This window comes from Carcharodon carcharias, chromosome 22 (genome assembly GCF_017639515.1).
Source record: "Carcharodon carcharias isolate sCarCar2 chromosome 22, sCarCar2.pri, whole genome shotgun sequence".
Taxonomy (NCBI): domain Eukaryota; kingdom Metazoa; phylum Chordata; class Chondrichthyes; order Lamniformes; family Lamnidae; genus Carcharodon; species Carcharodon carcharias.
Window position 1 is genome coordinate 52,776,261 of NC_054488.1, and position 14,546 is coordinate 52,790,806.

Genomic DNA, 14,546 nt, shown 5'->3' on the forward strand with positions numbered 1-14,546 from the left:
TACGCTCTGTATACCCTGGTAGCAGGATAGTGGTGTCTTCTGCGGCCCCTTTGCGCCTTGGACTACATCTAGACCCTGCGTCCCTTGTGCCTGTGCTTGTCCTCTCAAAGGTGGCTCCCCTGGAGGCTGAATGTGTACTCCTGGCCTCCTCCCCCTTCTAGCCCTCCCTTCCTCCTCAGATGGGGAGATCACCTCCCATTCCCAGGCTCAGGGAGGCTTGCTGAAACCTACAGGCCCCAAAACAAATCCTCACTGAAAAGTGCTGACCTGAAGGTAATGAGTGGAGACCAAGCAGCTGCCATGCGTTTGAGACTTCTCCACCTTACACACGCAACTTTCAGTAGCTTCTGAGCACTAACTGTTAAATGTCTGGATTTGCAGAAACAATGACCCCTCTTTCCTGCCCGTTTCGGATAGCTGCAAGCCCATTGCACCTGTGCGACAAGCCAAATATCGCACAGACGCCTTAAAATCCACGACAGTTGGAGCCATAACTACCTTAATTGGCTTGGTAATGACTGGCGACCGTGCAATGGACATCGTCATGAGGCAGTTGGGCCAAATGGCCTGTTTCCATGCTATAAATTGTATCCAAAAGCTGGGAACACAGAATAGGCCCATTAGCCTGTATAAGACTGACACTCCTGTTTGAGGGAGGGTTTAAAATCAGCCTAGATTTCTGCGCCTAATAATTATTTCTGCCGATGGGATCTATGCAGAGGCTGGGCAGACACAAGGTTGGGCTTGGTGTGATGCCTTAAAGCGTCAAACTGTGTTGTCTCTCTCATTTAGGCTGGCACATGAAGAATAGCCTCTTGATGAGTATCCAGATATTGGTGCCCATTTAACTGTAACCCATTGAGAGTCTTGCCTTCAGAAGAAGAGGGTGGGGTAAATTGACAAAAAGTGGGGGGAAATAGAATTCCCTCCTGTTCGAGGGGGCAGATGCCTTTTTAGGACAGAATTCAAGTTGTATGTCTGATCGAAAAAGAGGGGAGGGAAATTATTTATGGACAAGTTGGGAAGGCTGTTAAAAGGCATCCAGGACCCTTGGCTTTATTTACAGGGGCGTAGAGTAGAAAAGAAAGGAAGTTATGCTAACATAGGCCAGAATTTTTCCATCGGCGAGTTGGGGGTGGGGCGAGGAACCCCCGACATCATCCCGCCCCATTTAAATATCCAGGAAGACGGACGGACAGTGAGATCAGCTGTCCGCCCGCCGACCTGTCAATGGCCAATTGAGGCCATTGACAGAATAATTAACCCAATTAAAGGACCTGCCCATCCAACCTTAAGGCTGGCGGGTAGGCCAGGAGCCTACTTCTGAAAAAACATGAAACGTCATCCACTGGCGGGATGAGGTTTCATGTCTGTTTTTAAAAACTTTAATAAACTTTATGTAATATTTATTAACATGTCCCATCTTGTGTGACATTGTCACATGAGGGAGACATGTTAATACTTTTTTTATTTTGCTATTTTTTTTAGGTTTATTAAACTTTCAGCGCTCCCCCTGAGACAGCACTTAGTCTCAGGGAGCAATGCACTTTCATGTGAAAGAGTGCACTTTGACACTTGGGGAATCCCCCCCCCCGCACCCCCCCCCACCCCCCCCCCCCCCCCCCCCCCCCCCCCCCCCCCACCCTGCCTAGTGCTTCACATTGGGCAGCCTCAATTGGCCCATCCACTCAAAATGGCGGCGGGGCCCATTTCAGCAGCGAAGTTTGGTTGCCTGCCTGCCGCCGAGCTGGTGGGGCCTGCCCATCGAGGAATAAATTCTGCCCATAATGTTATAAACGTTGACTAAGCCCCAACTACAGTATTGTGGCCTATTCTGGGCAGCATCGAGAGGATGCATAGGAATTTGCTAGAACGTTACCAAAGATGGAAGACTACTAGGGTTGTTTGGAGCAGAGAAGGTTAAGGAGAGATTTAATAAAGGAGTTCAAAATCATGAAAGGTTGGTGAGAGTAAATAAAGAGAAACTTTTTATTTTTTGGCAGAAAAGCCAATAACCAGAGAACACAGATTAAGATAATTGGCAAAAGAATCAGAGGGTGTCATGAGAAAGCAATTTGCACAGTGAGTTGTGATGATCTGGAATGTACTGTCTGAAAGGGTCGTGGTAACTGTTTCAGTGATAACTTGCAAAAGAGAATTGGATCTTGAAGTATTTAGTGGAAAAAAATTACAACTGTAGGGGAAAAGCAGTGCAGTGGGGCTAACTGGGATAACTCTTTCAAAGAGCCAGCGCAGGAATGATGGATTGAACGTTTCTATTCTATTCTATTCTAAAACTCTGCTCCTTCTCCATGACTTCCTCTTCCACCTGCTCCTTCTTCGCCACCACCCAGACCTGCTCCTTATCTGCTGTACACACAGTTTCAGAGGTTAACACGTCTGAATCGTGAATGAAAAATGTTTTTATATGCAAATATTGGGCTTACCATTGAGGGCAAAAATAATTCTGGTGGTAATAATTGCCCACAAGCACTAAACACATATACTGACCACCAAATGGAAAATCCTGCTTATGGCTGTCAACGATCTCTTCACAGTGTGCTTTTGGTTTTTCTCATACTCTTCAGTATTGTCAGTAATCTCAGACTGTTTTAAGGCAGGTTTTGAATTCTTGGGAGTACAGCTACAGCATATCACTCAAAACGATACCAATGAGGACTTTCACTTACCGCTCAAACTTCAGGTTGCTATCTTGTGGCATACAAGCTATTAATAACCACTGTTTACATTGTGCGTTCCATGTGGTAAAAAGTCCCAAGGTTCTACACAGCAGCATTAAGGTAAAAAAATGACACTAATGCCAAGTAGGAGAGGTTAGGAAGGATGGCCAAATGCTTGGTTGAATTGGTGGGTTTTAAGGAGGGCCTTAAAGGACAAGAGAGAGGCAGAGGGTTGACGGAATTCATGAGTTTGGCTTGGGCAGCTTAGTGTGTTGCTGATCATGGTGAAATTATGGAAGAAGAGCCAGAGAGGGGTGGAGAACCTAAGGGTGGGGGGGGAAAGGAATTAGATGTTGGGAGAAGTGAGACCAGGTAGGCATTCAAACAAGAGGATGAGAATTTTAAATTTGTGGCATTGAGCAACTATGAGCCAATGTAGGTCAACAAGTCAGGGATGCTGTCAATGAAACTTGGTTAGGGTAGGATATGGGCAGCAGATTTTTGGATTGGCTAAAGTTTACAGACTGTGCTGGATGGGAGGCAGCCAAGAAGAGTACTGGAGCAATCGAGTCTGAAACTGATGGAGGTATGGATGAAAGTTTCAGTGGTAAATGGACTCAGGTGTGGAGATAAGCAATAATACAGAAATGGAAGGAGAAGATCTTGTAATGAAGAGTGCATGAAATCAGAGGCTCAGCCCGGGATCGGATAATTGCTTGAAATTGAGACACTGGCCACAGGGGAATGGAGTTACGGTCAAGGAGTTTGAAACAAGGCCTGAAGACCATTGTTCCACAGCAAGTGTTGTTAAAGTGCTTTCCTGATGTGGAGTCTTTAATGAGCCCCAATTCCTTGCAGCTAAACATTGGGAGTCCTGAAGTCTCTCAAACAGTCTGTGCACACTTTCCAATGACTACATTTCCTACCCAACCTACTATCTTAGGCTAAACCAGACTGTTAGCAACCATGGCAATCTATTTAACCCTGAACTAAGCTTCTAACCACACAGCCTCTCTTTCATAAAAATAGATTACTTCCACCTCCATAGTATCGCTCACTACAACAAGTACCTTAGTGTATCTGCTGCTGATACTCTTTCTCATATCTAGATTATTCCAGTAATCCCATCCTTAAACTTATTCAATTTCTATCCTGCACCAAATCCTCCTCACTATACCCCTAATAAGATCTGAAGTTTAAAACTCTCGCCATTGAGTTTGAATTCCTTTGTAGCCTTGCCTCTCTCAATCTTTGTAATCTCCTTTAGTCTTACAAACCCTCCCATTCGTCTGATGTTGGCTTTATTGTACATTTCCAACTCCACTTTATTTACTCCACTCTTGGTGATTATGCCTTAAGACACCTTGGCCTCCGATACACTAGAATTTCCTTTTTGTTATGGACATGAAGGGGGTTAATTTAAACAGCACCAATTTCTCCTCTCGCTACCTGTTCGTAAACAGAAAGGCGTATTGATTTGTTTCCCTCTTTATAAGCGGTGGCATGTTGCCCAACCGCTTGGTTTTAGTGCGAACCCATTTTCTATTAATGACCCCACTCATTAGCTCATGAGCTCAGAGGGTTAATTTATTTGCACACACTCAAAATGTGAAAGAGGAGGGCTTGAAATGTTCCCTCATATTCAGATAGTAAAGAGGGGGAAAGAGAAAAGAAAGATATACAGTACAGAGACCATAAGAGAAAGTAAATATTGTTACATGTCGGTTCCAGAGTCTGGAATCAAAGTCCAATGAGGTTTTCCTTCACAGAGGTTGATGGACTGAAGAGCGATGCTGGATAATTCACTTTTCCAGTGATGTTGACTTCACACAATGAGGTGGGCAGGCAGAGATGAACCAGTCTTGTAGGCGATGGAAGAGACTTCAAGCAGAAGCAGGCCAGGTATTCAAAAAAAGCATTCCAGAAATTGCAAGTACTTCAATTCTAATTAAACACAAAAGCAACAGTCCAACAGGAGGTTACTTTCCAAACATTTGCAAAAAGCAAAATTCCTGCAGTTTCAAATGGCGAGGTGGGTGAATCACATTTAGATGTTCAGCATCTGGCACGCATTAGGCCAGAGCTTCTTTGGTGTGGACTTCTGCTTGAAGTCTCTGGTTAAACAGCAGACTAAACATTGCAGTTCAGCACAAGCCAGAGGCCCATGTCACATGACTCCCACCTCGCCACACTGTCTTTGACAAAGGATACGTATCCCTCATCTGGATCCGTGTGAGAAGATATAATAATTCTCCTAATTTTATTGGAATTTATTGTAAGATAGTGCTATCTGTGTCTGTGTGTGAGACTTAATTGGATTAAAGGCAGCTGGTCTGAAGGCTTTGATGTAAACATGGGGGAAGTTTAGAATGTGAGGTGTAAAAGGACATTTGCATTTTAAATAAACTAGACTAAATTCCTTCCCAAAGGAAGGGTGAAGTTTAGAAACTTTATTTTTCCCAAAGATTACTGGTAAAACTTAGTGCTATGAGAGATTTTTATTATCAGAAAGATAAAGTTCAAAGACATAGTGAAACAATGGGAATTTGCGTTCAAAGGGGAAAATATGTATAAAGGAGTGAAGGCTGAAGTGTAGGGATAGGCTTTTTAAAGATCTAACAAGTGTGAAAAGCCTTCAACATCTATGCTTCAAGCTGCTGTTTTCAAAGAGCTGAAGTTAAGAAAACTTACTTTGAATTCGACTGGTTCAGGGTATTGTGTCTCACTTTGCCTGGGTCTTTTAAAATCTATGTGACTTACAGTTGCCTTAATGAAAGTGTAACAGGGAGGCAGATTAAGTAAGGGATTTAGAAGTTATCATAGTAGTAATTGTAGATCTATGTATTTGTTTAAAATCATTTCTCTTTTCAATAAATATTTAACCTAGTTTTGTAAAAACCAATAAGACGTGGTGGTCCTGTTACTACTGAATTCAAGGCACGCATCTCGAAATTTACACAAATTGCAAAACAAGTTGTGACAGTTGTTTCAACTTTGGAATTTGAACAATCAGCATTTACCATCGGCTGTGCCATAACAGTCCCTGAGGTTATTAAATGTATCAACCATTAGCAAACGAGCTGACTCCTGTTGGCCAGCCTGATTTATGAAATGCAGATGGCCTTTGTATAGCTCTCTTTGAGTTTGTGCAGCCCAAAGACTTATTAATGGCTGCCCAGAGATGTCGATGCGTGAATTTCCCTGATGCTGCCAGGCAGCTCCTCTTGTTTGGGGGGTCACAGACAGGCATAGATTCAGCCATTTTAAGGATCTTTGTTCAGTTTTTAAAATGTTTGAAATAGCCAAGAGGGTTCTTGAGCCTCTACAGCCCTCCACCTTCCTCTCCCCCAGGATTCAAGTGGAAATGCCAGTGTCTGAGCAGGCCAGAGCATAAACAAATCCTTTGGACCAGAGACAGTGGAAGTATGCTGGGTGGCAGAGGGGCAGCATGGAGAGAATAGTGAGACAAAAATCCATCCCGTCGATACACATCTTTTGCTGGTCAGTTAGGAAACAGCGCTGAGTGTTGCCAGAGTGATCTGATCTCACTCGACCAGCTGAACAAAGAACACCAGTGACAAAAACAGAAAATGCTGGAAATACTCAGCAGGTCTGGCAGTATCTGTGCAGAGAACACTAGCAGTCTCGTATGCATCAGCAGGGGGATCCCAAGAGGGGAAGATAAGAAGTGGGCTTAAAAATAAAACAGGAAAAAAGGATAATGTAAACTCTTCCTAATGTGGATTTCCATCATTTTGAGAATGTGTATGTCTTTCTCTCATCCCCTCATTTTGTCTTGAAGTGTGGAGGGAAGCTATGATATGTAAAACATTCCTCTGGAGAAAATAATTGACTATATTTTAAGAAAGCCTTTAGACAGGTGGTGCTGCTTGTTTTGTTTTGCCACGTATCTAATACTTTGAAATGATTCACACAGTAGCATGTTCCTGTAGGCTAGCCCTCAAACCCTGTGGCAACATTGCATTATCTTATCTTGTATTTTCTAGGTAACTCCTTTCGTGCATAGATCTAATCAAGATTGAACTAGATAGCATGTTCGCCTTGAATACATCAATCTAACCCAGTGCATGTAACTTTTGAAACGGTTGCATGAATATACACAACTGCTGGAAGACATTGTCTTTCATATATCCGCTTATTTCAAAATCCCTCCCACCCATCCTTCATCTTGCTAACCTGAATAAGTGCACATGAAAGAACAACTCTTGCCCCTCCTAACGTTGTTACTGCAGCTGAGGATAGTTTCCATGGGGGCCAGCAACCCTCCAGTAATTCTTAAGTGTCCCACTTCATGACTAAGCATTGATTGCAAACATTAGTTGGCTATTTGGCCAAGGGATGCATCACCTGCAAGCCTCATCCTGTTCTCAACCACACCCTTCCACTTTCTGCCATCACCTCCGCCAGTGTGTTGTTGAAGATAGACTAAATCAACATAGATCCATGGCTTGAACCTGGGACCTATCTGGCCCTATTAGCTCAGTACCATATTAAAGTGCAGTTTTTGCATTGGGATATCAGACAGAGTTGATGCAATGTACTTGTTCGACAGCACTTGGTGATCTTTTGCAATAATACTGTTAGAAAACTTAGAGAGTGCCTGTCTCTTTTTTAAAAAAATTGCACAATATATTTTTTAAAAAACAATGTGGACAATCTAAAAGTTAGAAAGCGCATTAGTCTCCTGAACGGAATGCCAAGGCCCAATCCTGTACCACTCCCTACTACATAAACACAAATGACACTTGTGGGTTTTCTCCAGGGGATACATTTTATACCTCTCAAATCAGTCAATTGGAAAGGGAGAGTTGGGGGAGGAAGGCAAGTGTTTATTTTTATTGCTTCACTCACATTTACCTCCTGTGGAGGTCACCAAGTGGTGTCAATGCTAGAACTGTGCAGACGTTCACAGCTGGATCACTTCACTCTCCTGACTGAGTTGTGCATCCAGGCCTTTAATGCAGAGTGAAAGACTGTGTACAAAGAAAGCGTAAACTTTTTTAGTCCCTGTGATAATAATGACTCTTTAGTTAAATGAGTAATGATTTTTCAGTGATGTGAAAAAACAATGCGAGTAAAATGAAAATGATGAATATGTATTGTGGGTTGAAGTACATTCCTGACTTGTGGCTCAGCTATTATTTGGCACTTTGAAGTCCCATTCTCATAGGAAACAAATGATAGGACAGCAATCTTAACAATGTCTGAGACCTCTGATACATCTGGTAAACTATAGCACTGTCGGATGACAAGAAACTGGCCAGCTGGTTGAGGTAGTGAATTGCAGATTTGTACCATCCTGAAAAATTCTGTGTTCTTGTCGGTTGTCCTTGCCAGGAATGTTGTAATTGTTCTCAATGTCTCTTTATTAGGAAGGGGATATTGAGTGAGATCAATCACTATCCAGTAACCCCCTTTAGAATTGCACATATGAAGAACATCAGGCTAAGATGTGATTGTTTTTTCCCGTAGTTCTTCTGTTGACCCTCCCTATCTTTGTAATCTTGTCTTCCAGCCTCTCAATCCTCTTGAGATTTCTGCATTTTCATAATTCTTGCCTCTTGAACTTCCCCAATTTTAATCATTCCGCCACTGGTGGCCATGCATTCAGTTGCTTAAGTCCTAAGCTCTGGTATAGGAATGCCCTTCCTATAACTCTTCACCCCTCTCTCTCCTCCTTTTAAGATATCCCTTAAAACCTATCTATTTGACCAAGCTTTTAGTCATGTAACCTAATATCTCCTTATGTGGCTTAATGTCATACTTGTTTTATAATGCTCCTGTGAAGCTTCTTCGTACGTTTTTTGCGCAAAAGGCACTGTATAAATGCAAGTCGTTTATTATAGTTTAAACATTCACTGTTAAAGAACAAATTACAGTGGCTTAGGTAAGGTACTAGAGTGAAACCTTTACTTATAGAAACATATAAAGCAAGTAATGGGGATCGTCAGGAGGGAGGTTAATGGGGTGGGTTGTGGGCAGAAAATCCCACAGCTGAGTGTCACCAGCTAATTCTGTTGATGGTTTTTACTGCTTTAAGACCTGTGCATTCAAAAGTATAGATAGTACACAAAGGATATCAGTACAATAAAATAAAGACTCATTGAGAACTCTAATGCAGTACTAAAGGACTGCAGCACTGTTGCAGGTGCTGTCTTTCAGATGAAATATTAAATCAGGAATCTGTCTGCCCTATCAGGAGGATGTAAATACCCAAGGTGCTATTTGAAGAAGATCAAAGTAGTTATCCAGGTATCCTGGCCAATGTTTATTTCTCAAACAATACCACTAAGTAAATAATAGAGTCATAGAGTTATACAGCACAGAAACAGGCCCTTTGGCGCATCGTGTCCATGCCAGCCATCAAACACCTATCTATTCTAATCCCATTTTCCAGCACTTGGCCCATTGCCCTGGGGTAATCTGGTCATTTATCTCATTGCTGTTTGAGAAACCTTGCAGTGTACTAATTGCTTGCTATGTTTCCTGTTTTACAATGGATCCTACACATCAAAAGTTTTTAATTGGCTCTGAAGCACTTTCTTTGTGATATGTGAAAGGTGCTGTATATATCCCAAGTTCATTCTTAATCTGAAACATTGTACAGTTACACACTTAATAGCTGCACATCTACTTGTTTTAATGTCATGCTGGATGATAAGCCTTAGTGGTGTCTCCACTTTGGCAAGTGATGCATTATCACAACTTTGGCTTTGTTGTTGTTCCCCCGCTTTAGGCTGGGGCTGCCGGTGACAGAGAAAGTATTTTCAATATCAAGCAGAGAGGCTAGATGCATCTGTAATTTTGCTTGTTTGCAGAAACCCTTCTTAGTATCAGAACTACCAACCAATGGTTTGTGAGAAAACATCAGACATTTTTTTAGCTCTGCACATGTTCTGGGACCCTGTCTTGACACAGTAACTGCTCTTCCGCTTTTATACTATTGTGCAGTGTTGTACAGTACACACCAGGAATTAGTCTCTAAGTCCCACTGTGTAATAAGAGAGCTAGTCACAATCCATGGGCTATACTCATACATATACTTCACTGATATCAGCAGCCTTAACCTGGCAACACAATCATAGATTCCCATTTTTGGGGGTTTGTGATATATTTTTGGCAACTTAAACCCCGGTTCATTTATTCTTTGGAGTACAACCAATGGTTGGATGTCCTTTCCTAAGCTCAGTGGCAGAGAGATCACTTGCCACAGACCAAGGGTCTATTGCAGAACTCTTGAACTGTACAAATCAATTATACACTGCTCTAACTAGTTGAGTTTCTTGTCATCGGACAGAGCTACAGAAATTGTAAGTCGCATAGCACTATTAGTAACAAGAAGTAGACCATTCAGTCCCTTGAGGCCTGCTCCACCATTCAGTTAGATTATGGCTGATCTGCATCTCAATTCCAATTTTCTACCTTTGCTCCTCACCCCTTAGCTAATAAAAATCTATCAGCCTAAATCCCAAGTGGTCCAATTGTTCCGGCATCCACAGCCTTTCAGAGGAGAGAGTTCCAAATTTCCACCACCCTTTGTGAAAATGTCTTTCCTGATTTCACTTCTGAGTGGCCTAACTCTTATTTTATGAAGGTGTTCCTTCGTTCTTGTTTTCCTCCAATAGAGGAAATGGTGGCAAAAAGAAAGTGAGAGCTATAATGTTATCCTAAAGTGGCAATAGGGCTTTTGCTGGGGAGTGAGGTCCAATAAAGCTTAATGTGATTGACCTTAGGAACTCTAGTGGGGTAGTGCAGAACAAGGAGGCATGATTTCAAAATTAGAGCCAGTCATTCAGGGTGAAGTCAAGAAGTATGTATTCAGACAAGGGTAGTGGGAATCTGGAACACTCTTCCTTTGAGGAAAATTTGAAAACCCTATAGTCTTGCTTTGCTGTGAGCACAATGCAACAGTAGACAAAGTAGTTAGTACTCCTAAGATAAAAGCAAAACACTGCAGATGCTGGACATCTGAAACAAAAACAAAAATTGCTGGAAAAACTCAGCAGGTCTGACAGCATCTGCGGAGAGGAAGACAGAGTTAATGTTTCAAGTCCGTATGATTCTTCATCAGAACTAAAGAGAAATAGAAATGTGGTGAAATATAAGCTGTTTAAGGGGGAGTGGGATAGGCAGAGCTGGATAGAGGGCCAGCAATAGGTGGAGGCAAAGGAGCCGATCCCTTCCCCACCCCACTCCCTCCAGGGCTATCTGTCACTTGCTCATCCTGTTTTCTACCCATAATGTCACCATTAGCACATCCTTTAGCTAATATCACCACCGTCAACACCCCTTTGACCTTTTGTTTATGGCATCTTTGGCAGCCTCTTCTTAAACAGCTTATATTTCACCACGTTTCTATTTCTCTTTGTTCTGATGAAGATTCATACGGACTCGAAACGTTAACTCTGTATTCCTCTCCACAGATGCTGTCAGACCTGCTGAGTTTTTCCAGCTGTTTTTGTCGTAGTTAGCACTCCTGTGCTGTAGTGACACACCATTGTTTGCCAATGGCAACACTCTATTGTGTAAAAACGCTTCTAGGTAACTGCCTGTTCCTCTTTTGGTGTTCATCAGGCTGATTCATGCAGGCCCTGACAAGTTTACGTCAGCTTGCATGAAACATCTCATCATTTCCAGTCAGCCCACCTTTTTTGTACTTTTGTCTCCAGTTCTGCAGATGTGGAATTTTGCATCAAGTTGATTTGGAGTTCTAAGTTTTTTTTTGGTAATTTGTAGCTGATAATTTATCACCTTTTAATCTTGGTGACCTAGCAATGAGCTCACCTGGCTGGTGAAACAGAACTTGTTGAAATGAATGATTTGGCTAAAAGCCCAATTTTGAAAGTTTGCATGTGAATCTAGAAGTTTGTTTGCATTGTGTGCAATTATATACTATTATTCAATTGCCATTCACATATGGAAGAATCCAAAAATAATTCTTCATGAATGAATGGTTCCTTTTATTTCAGAATGCTCTTTTACTTTTAGGGATAATTGTTCAGTGGTGTTGTCTGATGGGGCAATTGAACCTGATCTGTTTTTATTCCTCTTTCAGTGTTTCTGCTGTTTCTTTCTGGACCTTGATTCTGCAAACTTCAAAGAGTTTGTGTTTAATAAATTAGGCTTGTACCAAACCAGAATCAGAATTGGAAAGTACCAAATCTTGTGGTTGATTTTCATTTCTCCCCTCCTCAAATTAGTACAATCTGTTTTTTATGGTTGATTTGGTGTGAAGATATCACCAAAGTAAATGCTGTTTGGATAATTAGAAAGGAAATGGGCTGAAAGATTACTCTGTAAACTGAGTGATTGAACATGGCTTCAATTGTGCTTATAAGACAACTTTGAAAAACTTCACCTTTTGAGTGAGTGTAAACCATATTACCATAGGTTACTGGAGGGTCAGACATTACCAGCCCTTGTGGAATCTTTGTGGTGCTACTTTGTCGATGACTTATACCCTACTGTCTTGACTTTAAGCACGAGAGTGAGGAAACTTCAATATTCCGCTTTGACTTGGTCTCTGTCGGTGACCTTTTGACCATGCATCCTAGGTAACAAACCTGTTCTAATAAGGCCTGTTGCTGGCAAGTTTGCAAATAGTGTTTGACTATAGTTTAAGGGACTTGTTTAATTGTCTATTAGTAAACCCAGCTAACAAGTCTGAATGCTGAAGTACCTCAATTTTTTTTAAGAGGGACATTATTTTAGGCTATCTGATAGCAGAAACATATTTGATTTAATTTTCTGAACTAAAACTAGCTTTATAATGGATTACAAAAACAAATATAGCTGTATAGCCATAGTTAGTCAGCCAGTGCTTGAAAAAGTTTAGTACTTTGGATTTTGTTTTTTTTAGACACTGACCATACCAGCCCATTGCTCATTGCTCTTTTCTAGCACTTTATGTTCTTGTTTAAGACTTTAGGCATTGGCTGTTGTTCTACTAAACATTCTAGGCAAATAAAGTCACAAACCTCGTGTTCCTTTAATCTGGCTTCTTGCGCATCCCTTTTAATTGCTTAACAATTGCCAGCTATGTTTTCATCTGTCTAAACCCTAAATTCTGGAATTATCTTTCTAAATCTCTCTACACCGCTCTCTCCTTTTAAAATGATCCTTAACACCTACCTTTTCGACCGAACCTTCGGTCAGCTGCCCTAATATCTATGTGGCTCAGTGTTTAAAATTTTGCTTGATAACAATCCTGTGAAGTGCCTTGGGACATGATATGTAAATGCAAATGGTTGTTGTAGCCTCGGTCATTCAGCAGACATCCTGCCACAGGTTGTGCTAAAACAAATAATTTTCTAGTTCACAATTCTGACCCTGGGAGAGCTGCCGCCTTTAAAAGCATTTTACAATTCCGTAATTTGGTCAGTGTTGTAACCTTATTTTAATAACTGCCTCTATGCTCCTGTTTTACAATGAATATGTTGAAGTGGGCCCCTTGACAGAGGAGGAGCCACTCTATTTTGCAATACACTGTCTTGCATATCCCAAACATTCTTACAAAATTACAGTATGGCAAACTCTTGATGCTTTCGCAACTGGTTTCTCCAGCTGTGCGGGATTTAAAGTAAGATGGTCACAGTTTTTCCCCAGCTCAACGGGCTCTGGACTATGAACAATAGCCAGAGCAACTCATGAATGCAGTGTAATCTTTATAACTAGAGCAAGCTGGGAGAGACTTGAAATAGTTCTCTAAGGTAGCAAATATTGTTCCTAATAGACAGAGGGTATTGTATTTTCTGTTATGGACCAAGATCTTAATAGGCTCAGCTTCCTGTTGCACAGCATGGCAGGTGTAATCTGATAAACAGTCAAAGTCACCTCCACACCTTGCGTGTGGGTGGCATCGAGTGACATATATGCATATGTACAAAAGCAAAATACTGTAGATGCTGGAAATGCACAATAAAATCAAAATGCTGGAAATGCCCAACAGGTTGGACAGCATCTGTGGAAAGAGAATGTTAATGCTTCGGGTCAATCACCTCATCACAACCCATACATAATGACAGCATGACTTCAGATAAAGTGGCAGTCCATGGAGTTACAAGAATGTTACTCAGTTTTTAATCTAAAAGTATATTTTGGGTCATGATATTGCAGTTTCTATTGCCTCTCCTGTTAACGATGCCTAAGACTGACACCTCTTCAATGTTGAAGGGACCCCCCCCATCTTCACATTGCTGCAGATATAAACTGAGCCCAAGAGCCTTAAGCAATACCCAAACGATACCACACCACAGTAAATTGTTTAAACAGCCTGTAGTATTTTGAAACAATAGATAACATCTGTTCAACAGTACTTTACATTAAGCACATACGAAGAATGCCATGTAGAATTAATCACCCGGTCCTTCTGCTGCAGTGACTCATTAAGAGGCTGAAGACATGCAATGACCTGCCAGGAAGGAGAAATCCTGTTTCTCTTTAGATGTGGGAAAGAGATATGAACTTTCCTTCCCAGTAAGTATTACACACTTATGCAAACTTGCTGGAAGTACAATGAGTAAAATGTCAAATTTCATCAGTTGTGAATACCTCCAGGAGAGGTCCCAATGTCCTGATCTGTTCACATTCTGCACCAGTCCACTGAAATCAATGACAATTGTGGGATACTTGAAGCTGAGGCTTCGCAAAGAAATACCACTGTTTCACAGTCTAGGCTTAAAGTTCGACAGCTAAAAACAAGTAAATCACAGCTGTGTAGGGTTGCCACTCTCAGGTGCTTTCTCAAGGTTTGAACACTTCATCTAATCATTTGACATCCAAACACATGGCACTTAATGGGGATATGGTGGCACAGTAGTAATGTCTGAATTAGTAATCCAGAGG

The 14,546-nt window shown here is 41.5% G+C and overlaps 1 protein-coding gene across 3 annotated transcripts in view; it reads left to right on the plus strand.

Moving 5' to 3' along the window:
* Positions 1 to 14,546, plus strand: part of tha1 (threonine aldolase 1) — a 72,826-nt gene that overhangs the window by 18,134 nt on the left and 40,146 nt on the right. Inside the window, exon 1 of one of the 3 annotated variants that reach the window (XM_041216812.1) lies at positions 14,079 to 14,177. The exons of the other annotated variants lie outside the window; for them this stretch is intronic. The gene's annotated coding sequence lies outside the window, so the exon portion shown is untranslated. Of the gene's footprint in view, positions 1 to 14,078; positions 14,178 to 14,546 lie in introns of those variants that run through there. 3 annotated transcript variants of the gene reach the window in all.